Here is a 12,141-nt window from a genome sequence, read left to right on the forward strand (position 1 = left end):
ACCTTCCAGTGTCTCCTACAGTGGACCTGTTGAGGAAGATGTGCTGAGTCAGACAGCAAATGTTTAGAGTCAGCTAAGGGAGACACTTCCAGATGGCAGCTAATCAGATGGAGTTGATTGAGCACCTACACAGATGTCAGGATACATTCCTGAGGAATAAAGATGGGCAGGAGGAGGTGGGTGTTGGCTGACTGAAAACCAGCTTGTGGGTTCTAGAGAAACATGAGCATAAGAGCTTCCCAATGCATGGGCTTGCTTTGGATTTTACTCCCTGTAAAGCTGTATGGAGGCAATGCAGCCAGTCTTTGCCAAATGTGGATTATTTTGGTTAAAAACCTGAAATCCCAGCAAGGTTTCCCTGGAATTTGTGCCCTTGAGTCCATTGTACCTCTAAGTCTGAAATCCCTCTTTTCCCATGAGATTCCACTATCTCTTCCTTTCCCCTACCACCACCTGCTTTTGGGGTGGGAGATCCAGACTGCTGATTTCCTCTTGTTGAGTCTCCTCTGACTTTGGGGGATCTGCTTCCTCAAACTAGCCATTAATTCCAAAACTGTTCCTATAAAAAGCTAGTGCTATATTTATTTATGGGATGTGAATTGGCATCAGAAATGTAATGTGGGGCATGAGGATTATTCTGTATTCTCTTTTCACATTTACATAAAAGAAGCTAACAGGGCTGTAGAAGTGTTATGCTGGGGTGTAAAACTACTCAAAACGTATCTCAGGAGCTGCTCTGGCACGATCCTACATAGCACACAGCAACATCCAGGCAGCTTAATACAATTCAGTAAGGCCTGACTGAAGCACAGGCTACCAGAAAATAAGTGCTGATGACTGTTGCGTTCTTCCCAAATTGATCAAAGAAAGATATCAGTGTATTGCTTATACTGAATGCTTTGATGCACTGCAGTGTGTACCTTCACTTTTTAAATTACAGACAGAATGTGGCATCTCCAAGCTGAACAGTGTCAGCCAATGTTAGTGAGGAGTCTTTGATTGTTGCTGTGGAATATAGTCAAACAGACAGGGAAGTGGTAGGGATATCCTTTTTTTTCTAATTATCGCATTGTTTATGCTCATTTAGTTCACTCTAATTCAAATCCATATTTTTTGAATAATCACTTTGTTTCTTTTTGGCTACCTGTCTTCCTTTGTTCTCTTAGTACTCCAGTCACTTCCATCTACAAGTATTTATTTTGAGGTGTGTAAGGCCAGACTAAAAAGTTTGTTGGCCAAGAACAAAGAGAAATCATTAATATATGCTGTGATGTACCATGGCTTCATCCCCCCTCATATGATATAGAGGAAAAAACCTGTTTGCTTCATAGCTTTCGAGAGATCCACATTGTACCACTCAACTGCATTGCCCAAACATAGGCAGCATGTTGCCACACACTTTCCTTGACCTGCAACAGCTCTATGAAAATAAGCCAGACCGGTCTTTGACATTCATACCTTTCCTTGGGATGGCTGGATCCCGCTACAGTGCTCCCATGGAGGCAGCTAACTGGTGTTCTTTTCCTATGGCTTCTTCCCCTCTCTCACTCACCTCTAATGCACTTTCCTTGTTAGGTGCCCACTCTGAGTCTCTGCTTCTAAGATGTTTTATCTAAGCAATGGTGTGGGTGGGCAAACTGCCTCAGATAAAAGAGCCACTGCTCCAAACCTTCATGGAAATCAATCCTATATCAAATGGGTATTTGATATCTCAGAAAGGTTTTTTCCACATTGAGAATGACTAAATACAATATTTTTGTATGCCTCTGCACCTCCAGCTCAGACGCATAATGAAAGTGACAAACCAAGGGCAGGAAAGACTTCTGCAATATTTTCGTCCCAGTGAGAAGCAGGAAATAGTCTCACACAGAAGCCTGTTCTCCTGAGATTTTTCAGCCCCATTTTGCAGGCCCCAGAAACCTGAGTAGTTCTGAGAAGTGCCCAAACTGTTTGGTGCTTATTCATAATGAACCTCCAATCCTTTTGGGAATTCACCCACTACTCATTCTTCCTATTTCCGCTCCCAGCCTCGCAGGCTCTTCTCTTCCCCCACCAAGCTTCTGTGTGTTTCCCCCCCCAAGACCTGTCTTTCTATTTCCAGGCCCTCTGTGCCTCCAAATATTGCAGCTCACTTAGACTTATCTCATTATTGCTCACTGTATATACTCCATCCCATGCTCCATGTGTCCATGTGATTGCTTGTCCACCCACCGTATTACAAACCAGATGTACTCCAGGGGAAATGGGGCTACCCCTTCCAGAAGCTGTGATGCATGAACCATTGGAGCTACCACAAGCATTTTGTGCTGTCACACATCTGTAAAACACTACTGCTGGTAAGAGTTGCTTAATACGCTGGGACACTCAAATGTAGTTCTCTGGCTGAAGATTGCAAATGCACTAAACCACAGCAGGAAGCCGTGGCTGCCTGGCCTGTCGTGGAGCTTGCCAAAGAAGTTTATAGTCACAGTGACCTATTGACTGATTAGTGTATTTAGTATCACACGTAGGTGGGGTTGTGGCACCTGCCCCAGTGCTTAAAGTGGTTGGGGTCTGTCATCGCCCCCACAGCTGCCCACCCCCCTGCCCACCACTTCATTCTGCCCCTCATCCTCAGATCAATTCTGCCCCCACATCAGTTCTGTTGGCTCCTGAGGGGTGGTGGGTAGAGTTCTGCCTGCTTCCTGCAACCGCTCCGATTAGTTGCTCTTCCCTAGAAGGCAGGGAAGTGGGGAAAGCAGCCAGTCAGAGGGAGTCTTCCCCCAGGATGGGCTGCAGTGTGTGACCTCTCAGCAACCCTGCTTGATTCTTCACATTTTCCCCCTGGGTCTGTGATCTCTTGTGACCCAGAACACTGCCTATTCCCAACCACATGCAACCCTACTCTCCAGCCTGTTCACAGCTATATACTTTTGCCATGCATGTGATAGGAGCCTATGGATTTGTTTTCTCCCCTTAGTAGCAGATTGAATCTGCAAGGAATTAAATTGTTCTCCCTGTGTAGAGTAGGGGTTTAGCCCTAAGTGTTGGAGATGTGATAGGCCAGAAGGTGGCAGCAGTCACATGCATCCTATGATCTTAAAAATTGTACGTCCTAGAGCAGAAAAACTGATAGGGTTACTTTGTTCTGGAGGTATTAATTACCACACAGACTTCAATTAACCCTGAAATGCATATTGTGTACATTGTAAGCGGGTGTCAGTAACTCTGTCCTGTGCTAAAATACTTCTATTCCAAAGTTGAACTATCAGCAGTATATAGAGGGCAGTATATAGAATTTGCATAAATAGCTTCATACAAGGGTAGGCTTACTGCAAGATTATCTTCCAGAATTTAACTTCAGCTAAGGAAACTTCACTGGAGAGATACTGTCACTTTGTGAGAAGAGATGTTAGTGGGAAGGTTGTTTTAAGGGTGGATGATGGTTTGAGTCCTCAACTCAATTTTCTCTCTTATTTTCTGTCCTTCCAAATTATATTTTCATGCCCTAAATATACTAGCTTCTTCCCAAGTAAATTAGGTACATTCCTCTTGAAGGGTTTACAAGCTAAATATGAGACAATATGAAACTAATTAGTATAATCAATAGTTATAAGGTACTTAACTTAGGTTAGTCACATATCTTAAGACTACCAAGCTATGTATTACCCTACAACCATTTTCACATTTAGTGGATTTTAAGCCAGAGTCCATGGGTGTTCTGTGAGCGAACACACCAGAGTGGGACATCTACCCTTTTACGGAGCATAACACTCATTCCCCTGCACTGGCTCAGCTCTTCGGGTCTGATGTTGGACTGGGCCATGTCTCCCTGCACACTGTTCCCCCATCCTTGTGCACTAATGCAAGGATGGCTCTAAGCTGGTCTTTATTATTCAGGAAAGCATCCCTATTTGGTAAAGCACATAAATATGTACTTAATTTTAAGCACATTCTTTAGTCCCATTAAGTCCATGAAAGTTAAGCACATGCTTAAGGGCTTTCTTGAATAGGGATAAACTTAAGCAGTATCTTTTGAAATTTAGATTGTAAACTCCTTGGGCTGGAACTTTGTCTGTCAAAACACCCAGAAAACTCTTGCGACTATATCAATGCTAGAGGGAAAGTGCTCTAAGAACCTTTAATCTAGTACAGTGGTTCCCAAACTGGGGTTCGTGAAGCCCTTGGGGTTCGCAAAATGTTACAGGGGGTTCTCAGGAAAAAATTCCCTAATGGTGGACAGAGCTGTCCCTAGGGACCCCGGGCAGCACGGGGCCAGCAGCACGGAGCCCCTGGACTTCCAAGAGCTAAGCAGATGAAAGCAAGCATATCTATCAAACTTCAAGACTCCTTATAAGAAATAGAAAGGGAGGTGGATATTTTTTGCTGTTTTTAAAATTAAACAGGTAGCTAGTCTTGTTTTTAAAATTATTATGAAGAACAAGTTTAAGCTTTGTTGTAATGTGAGTTGTTTGCCTGGACTGCTCAAGACCTGAATGCTTGCGTAGGAGGAACACTTTGAGTTGGCTTCTTAAATACCTTCATGCTGTTTCACATCTGATACTCCTTGATGAAACATAGGAGCCTTGTCTTATAACAGGCTTATTCAAAGTGATACAAGCTACGGAAGTGAGATCTTGGAAGAGTGTTGCCGTTTTCATAATGTAATAAATATACTGTCATGATAAATAATTAATAGTGTGTAATAAGTAATAAAAACAAATTTTATATTTCCAAGATCACTGCTTTTATAATTTATACTCAGGTAAAGGAGAAAATCCCTGGAAATATTCATTTTTAGGAGGGGGTTTGCGAGACTTGACATTTTAATGAAAGGGGTTCACAGGTTGTTAAAGTTTGGGAACTACTGATCTAGTAGATGGCTCTGTGTATTTGTTTTTGAATATCACTACCATAACACAGAGCATGTAATGCCTTCCACTGTTTTTACTTTTAATAAAGATTTTGTAAAGAGTATATTTTCTATTCGATATCTGCCTCACGGAAAATAAAATGTAGATGCTGCCAAATTATTGTTACACTTCTCGGTTAGTCTCATTCACCGGTCTGTGTTGTGCTCAATGCACTTACCATAATACTCTCTTTTAACCACAATCACTTTAAATCCCACAGGATACAGTGAAAGATCAGGCTAACATTGGAACTGCAAATTCACCAATACCAAATACCGGTTGCCTTGAAGTGTATTAGCATGTGTTTTGACATCAGGTTTAAAGATTGATCAAACATTGATTTATGGGCTGCAATTAAGAAGAGCTCCTTATGGCTACTAAAATGTGTGTGGTACGGATAGACAAGGTCAGAAATGGCTTCTGCAGATCAGTTTTGTGATCTGAGCTAAAAGCCGATATGAAGCAACTCTCATGTGCCCAACTGAAACTTTTTTTTTTAAAGTAGTAGGCCCTCTCCCCTAGATTGGCTCTTCAATCTAGCAGAAGGTAGGACACGATCCAATAGCTGGAAGTTGAAGCTAGACAAATTCAGACTGGAAATAAGGCGTACATTTTTTTAACAGAGTAGTTAACCATGGGAACAATTTACCAACGGTCGTGGTGGATTCTCCATCACTGGCCATTTTTAATCCAAGATTGGATGTTTTTCTAAAAGATATGCTCTATGAATTCTTTTGAGGAAGTTTTATGGTCTGGGTTATACAGCAGGTCAGACTAGATGGTCACAATGGTCCCATCTGGCCTTGAAATCTATGAATCTATGTAAAAGGAGAATAGGCAGCTCTGAAACCTGAACTGCTGCAGAGGAACACGAGTCAGACAGCACAAAGCCCCATGCCAGAGCAGAGGAAAGAAAATTCAGTAAATTTTCTGCATGTCCTTATGTGTGGCTACATTTTCTTCCACAGTTTTTTTTTCCAGAACAGATGGACTGTACAGTACATAGTGAGTACCCTGTGCATACAAGAGGAGTACCATGAGCTTTCACCTTTGAGGATTCTGGAAAGAAAAGCATGAGGCCAAAAACATTCCACATTCATCTTATGTCAACCATAGAAGCACTATCTGGAAGTGCACTAACAAGTACTCTCTCTCGCAGGTCCGGCTCCAGGTACCAGCCCAGCAAGCGGGTGCTTGGGGCGGCCAATGGAGAGGGGCGGCACCTCCGGCTCTTCGGCGGCAGGTCCCTCACTCCCTCTCAGAGCGAAGGACCAGCCACCGAATTGCCAACGAAGACTGGCAACTCGGATTTTTTTTTTTTCTTTTTGCGGCTTGGGGCGGCAAAAACCCTGGAGCCGGCCCTGATCTCTTGCCCTGGGCATCTGCTGGTAGAATGGTCTGACCATTTAGCGGGGAGAGGGGGACAGAGGGCAGGGGAGTGTTCCAATGCCCTTGCCCCTCTACTCTCTTATTTTATCCTGGGAATTGAAGGGAAAGGTTTTTGCAAATCCTTTTTCATTTTAAGAAATTCTAAAAAAGTAGTAGGCAAACTGTAGTCTGTTTGTTAAATATTCTTACCAGATTTCAAAGTGCATCATCTTCCCACCTTGATAAGCATCTTCAGAGGCTCCAGACTTTTATCTCAAAGTTGAAATTGAGAAATTAGGACAAAATCATTAAGGTGTTTTGTGAATGACCAGCTGCATACATACAAGGATTGTAATTGACAGCTCTTATTCAAAGGTAGTTTGTCACAATCTGAGAGGAAATCAATTAGAGCAAAATTCCATCACATATTCAATAATATTGAAAAATAGTAAACCCTTGCCATAACTGCTGTATAATTTATTCAAATTGCAAGGGGCATAACTAGCCCCAGACTCAACATGTATTTCCATCAAAGAGTAAAGTTATTGTTCCCTAACCACTGTGGTCATTTAAAAAATATATATTAGGTTTTTTTTTCCATGTGTTTCATTTGTTATATTCTTTAGAGTGCTGAAATAATGCTTTACATACTGCCCATGTCAGACATAGCAGTAAACACCAGCTTTCAGAGGAAAGTACAGACAGATTCAAATCTATCTTCTTCTAGGCTGTAGTTTATTTTCTGCACAGTCCATTTACTGTATCTACATTCTTTAAGAGCAGAAAGGGTTGTAATACATGTTTTATTTAATCTAATGTGTGACTTTGTCAAATCTGGTCTCCATTACTGCAATAACAGTATTGCCAACCTCAAGCATTAATATAGCATGAGATGGCTTAAAAACTAAGATTTTTAAAAAATAATAAATATAGGGTGCCTTTTATTTGCCTTCTGGCTTTTGAGCCTTGATGTTATGCTCAGGTCACCTTTTCAAGCTTTTCTCCATACCTGAGGGATCGGATTTTGTTTGTTTTATAATAAAAGCTTAGATTCTCTCACAGTCACATGAATCCAGGAGCTGGGGCTTTAATAAGAACACCAAATATCATGAAACTCATGATAAAATCATGGGCAGTGGCAACCCTGCCCTGCAATAAATGCTCAAGTTTATTGACACTGAAAACTGTTCAAACTCTTAACAGAACAGAAGCAGTGTTGTTTAGCAGAGTGAATACAGGATTTAGGGTCAGGCACCCTTGAGTTCTAATCTCTGCTCTGCTGTCTGGCTTGGCACAAGTTACTGAGGCCTACATTCTCTAGGTCATAAATAAGACATTTAAATCTATATTTAGAGCATGTAAATGAGTGGCCAAATTTTTCAAGGTGCTGAAAACCTACAACTTCCTTTGGAGCCACATAAGAAACATGAGTAACAGTGACAGGATGGGTGAGGCAATATCTTTTATTGGACACACTTCTATTGGTGAAAGAGACAAGGTTTTGAACTACACAGAGCTCTGCTTCAGGTCAATAGCAGTTCAGTTAAAACCCCAGAAACATGCAAAAGCCAGGGTTTGCACCTGGAAAGGTATATGTGTCTGCAAGTCTCCAATTTGAACACATGCCTTAGTGGGTTTTTTTTAAATGTGAACTTTATCTTTAAAATAAATATTTCAAATAGATATAAAATGTGAGCTGTTGCAATAGACAGGTTGTAGTTCTAAGAATGCTCGTTTGGGGATATAGACTATGTGGGTATAACTGAAGCTCAGCACCACTGAAAATCAGGCCTCTGACATAAGTCCCTAACCATGGTGTTAGGTCACTAATTTTAGGCGCACAAAACTTAGAACATTTTGGCCTTACCTTGTGTATCAGTTCCCTATCTCTGAGCACGGGATCAATGCTATTTAACTGCTAAGTAATGTTCACTCTCAGTCCACCAGTTCTCATTCCAGGCCCTCTGGAGAATCCTTCCTTTTATTTAACGGCTCTGTCTCCTTATTTCCTCTTGTGTTGTTGCCTTCAGAACATAATAATGGCCATACTGGGTCAGACCAAGGGTCCATCCAGCCCAGCATCCTGTCTACCGACAGTGGCCAATGCAGGGTGCCCCAGAGGGAGTGAACCTAAGAGGCAATGATCAAGTGATCTCTCTCCTGCCATCCATCTCCACCCTCTGACAGACAGAGGCTAGGGATACCATTCCTTACCCATCCTGGCTAATAGCCATTAATGGACTTAACCTCCATGAATTTATCTGGTGCTCTTTTAAACCTTGTTATAGTCCTAGCCTTCACAACCTCCTCAGACAAGGAGTTCCACAGGTTGACTGTGCGCTGTGTGAAGAAGAACTTCCTTTTATTTGTTTTAAACCTGCTGCCCATTAATTTCATTTGGTGGCCCCTAGTCCTTGTATTATGGGAACAAGTAAATAACTTTTCCTTATTCACTTTCTCCACACCACTCATGATTTTATATACCTGTATCATATCGCCCCTTAGTCTCCTCTTTTCCAAGCTGAAAAGTCCTAGCCTCTTTAATCTCTCCTCATATGGGACCCATTCAAAATCCCTAATCATTTTAGTTGCCCATCTGTGAACCTTTTCTAATGCCAGTATATCTTTTTTGAGATGAGAAGACCACATCTGTATGCAGTATTCAAGATGTGGGCGTACCATGGATTTATATAAGGGCAATAAGATATTCTCTGTCTTATTCTCTATCCTGTTTTTAATAATTCCTAACATCCGGTCTGCTTTTTTGACTGCCGCTGCAGAGTGCGTGGACGTCTTCAGAGAACTATCCACGATGACTCCAAGATCTCTTTCCTGATTAGTTGTAGCTAAATTAGCCCCCCATCATATTATATGTATAGTTGGGGTTATAGTTGGCATTACTTTACATTTATCCACATTAAAATTTCATTTGCCATTTTGTTGCCTAATCACTTAGTTTTTGAAGTTCTTCACAGTCTGTTTTGGTCTTAACTATCTTGAGCAGTTTAGTATTGTCTGCAAACTTTGCCACTTCACTGTTTACCCTTTTCTCCAGATCATTTATGAATAAGTTGAATAGGATGGGTCCTAGGACTGACCCTTGGGGAACACCACTAGGTACCTCTCTCCATTCCAAAAATTTACCATTTATTCCTACCCTTTGTTTCCTGTCTTTTAACCAGTTCTCAATCCATGAAAGGATCTTCCATCTTATCCCATGAAGTTAATTTACATAAGAGCCTTTGGTGAGGGACCTTGTCAAAGGCTTTCTGGAAATCTAAGTACACTATGTCCACTGGATCCCCCTTGTCCACATGTTTATTGACCCCCTTCAAAGAACTCTAATAGATTAGTAAGACATGATTTCCCTTTACAGAAACCATGTTGACTTTTGCCCAACAAGTTATGTTCTTCTATGTGTCTGACAATATTATTTACTATTGTTTCAACTAATTTGCCTGGTACTGACGTTAGACTTACCGGTCTGTAATTGCCAGGATCACCTCTAGAGCCCTTTTTAAATATTGGCGTTACATTAGCTATCTTCCAGTCATTTGGTACAGAAGCTGATTTAAAGGACAGGTGACAAACCATAGTTAATAGTTCTGCTTCTTATGTACTTATCAACTCTTGCTACTAGTATTTACCCCACAACTGTCTGTATCTTCAGAGATATAGGAAGGTTAAATGTTATTATATATATATAAAAAAAAACCAAAAAAACCCACACACTTTGCACCCTTACTCTTTTTGTTTGTTTGTTTTAATTTCCTTTCATGCACTTTTTGGCATCTCTTTCTGTTTCTGTCAATGGCACTATGGGCAACTTTCACCAGCTGAGGATTTGGCGCTGAAAATTTAGATACTTATTTGTATAGCTTGAGTAGGCTTTTTAGATAGGAAACAAGGTCCCTGCCCTGAGGATCTTACTAATTTAATTAATTTGCTTTTTTTAAAAAGAGAGGACAATTTGAGGGTACTATGCCTTCAACAGTAACAGCCTGACTCCTATAACTAGCTTTGTGCTGGCGCGAGGGCAGCTCTCAAGAAGTAACTCACAGGACTGGAGCCTTAGGTTTCTTTTATTCCTATTCTAATCAAATCAAATCTTTTAGGAAAGGTTTTTCTTATTTTGACCATATAGAATTTTTATATAGGAGATATTTGAGGAGGAGAAGAACTGGAGTCGGTTTTGTTCAACATCTTTACTAATGATCTGGATGATGGGATGAATTGCACCCTCAGCAAGTTCGCAGATGACACTTGCTGGGGGGAGAGGTAGATACACTGGAGGGTAGGGATAGGGTCCAGAGTGACGTAGACAAATTGGAGGATCGGGCCAAAAGAAATCTGATGAGGTTCAACAAGGACAAGTGCAGAGTCCTGCACTTAGGAAGGATCTCATGCATCGCTACAGGGGACTGACTGGCTAAGCAGCAGTTCTGCAGAAAAGGACCTGGGGATTACAGTGAACGAGAAGCTGGATATGAGTTAGCAGTGTGCCTTTGTTGCCAAGAAGGCCAATGGCATATTGGGTTGTATTAGTAGGAGCATTGCCAGCAGATTGAGGGAAGTGATTATTCCCCTCTATTCAGCACTGGTGAGGCCACACCTGGAATATTGTGTCCAGTTTTGGTCCCACCACTATAGAAGGGATGAGAACAAATTGGAGAGAGTCCAGCAGAGAGCAACAAAAATGATTAGGGAGCTGGGGCACATGACTTACGCGGAGAGGCTGAGGGAACTGCGGTTATTTAGTCTGAGTGAGGGGGGATTTGATAGCAGCCTTCAACTACCTGAAATGAGGTTCCAAAGAGGATGGAGTTAGGCTGTTCTCAGTGGTGGCAGATGACAGAATCTTAGTCAAATAAGTAAATTTCTCCTCTGCCTATCAAAACATCATGATAGTGCATTGATTCACGAATCCCATTTCATTGGCAAGGATGTTATTGACTCAACAGGATGTGAATGAACCTATATTGTATCCTCATAGTTATGCACATGCCTAACTTTATGCACACGCTTAACACCCGTTGAATTTACCTTGAAGTCAAGCAGGAATTAAAGTACTTTGATGAACCAGGGCCTATATTCATATAACAGAGAAGAGGTCATTGTTGTGATGGAGGGTTGTTTGAGCATATTGCCCAGATGTTTACTGAGAAGTCATTATATGAGTGATACCTTTTTCCTGTAATTGTTGGAACACTCTCCCCTCCCCAGTGCAGAGCCTCACTTTCATGTTGGTTTCAGTTTTTTCCAGCTGTGTGCTGTGCTTGCTTTATTGATCTTGCCGCAAAAAACTGAAACAAGCAAGCAAGGCACCACTCACAATGACTGGGTCCAGAAATATTGCAACGTGGCTCTAAATATTAAAGTTGAATCATTTAACTCAGGTTTAATATATACAATCCAACTAACAATCTATGGCCTTTCCATTATTTCATATAACATTGGTCTACAATTTGAGAAGTCGTCTGCTTCAGAGATAAAATGTGCTATTTATTATATTTGAATTCAGCACATCAAAATACATGACAATTAAAACAACTGATTGGCTACTGTTTCTAAGATATTTAAGTTTTTACATTTTATGTCTATGTATATTGTGTAGGTAGTAGAGTTTTAATGATAAATTGTAAACCTAGGTATTTCATGTGTTTATGGTTGCTTTACATGATAATATTTCACCTGTCCTGTTTATGTAACACTTTAAAAATCAGCAAAAGGGTTATATAAATAAAATTTATTATGAAACAAAAGGCAAAAAACTATTATGTACATAGTTTAGTCCTATTCAGTGTCTACTCGGCGCGTCTTGGCTTGTCTCTTGTACGACTATCCCATTCGCAGAGAAAACAGCAGTACTTTGTGTATCCAG

The sequence above is a fragment of the Terrapene carolina genome, unplaced genomic scaffold (genome assembly GCF_002925995.2).
Source record: "Terrapene carolina triunguis isolate 2854851 unplaced genomic scaffold, T_m_triunguis-2.0 Scaffold22, whole genome shotgun sequence".
Lineage (NCBI taxonomy): Eukaryota > Metazoa > Chordata > Testudines > Emydidae > Terrapene > Terrapene triunguis.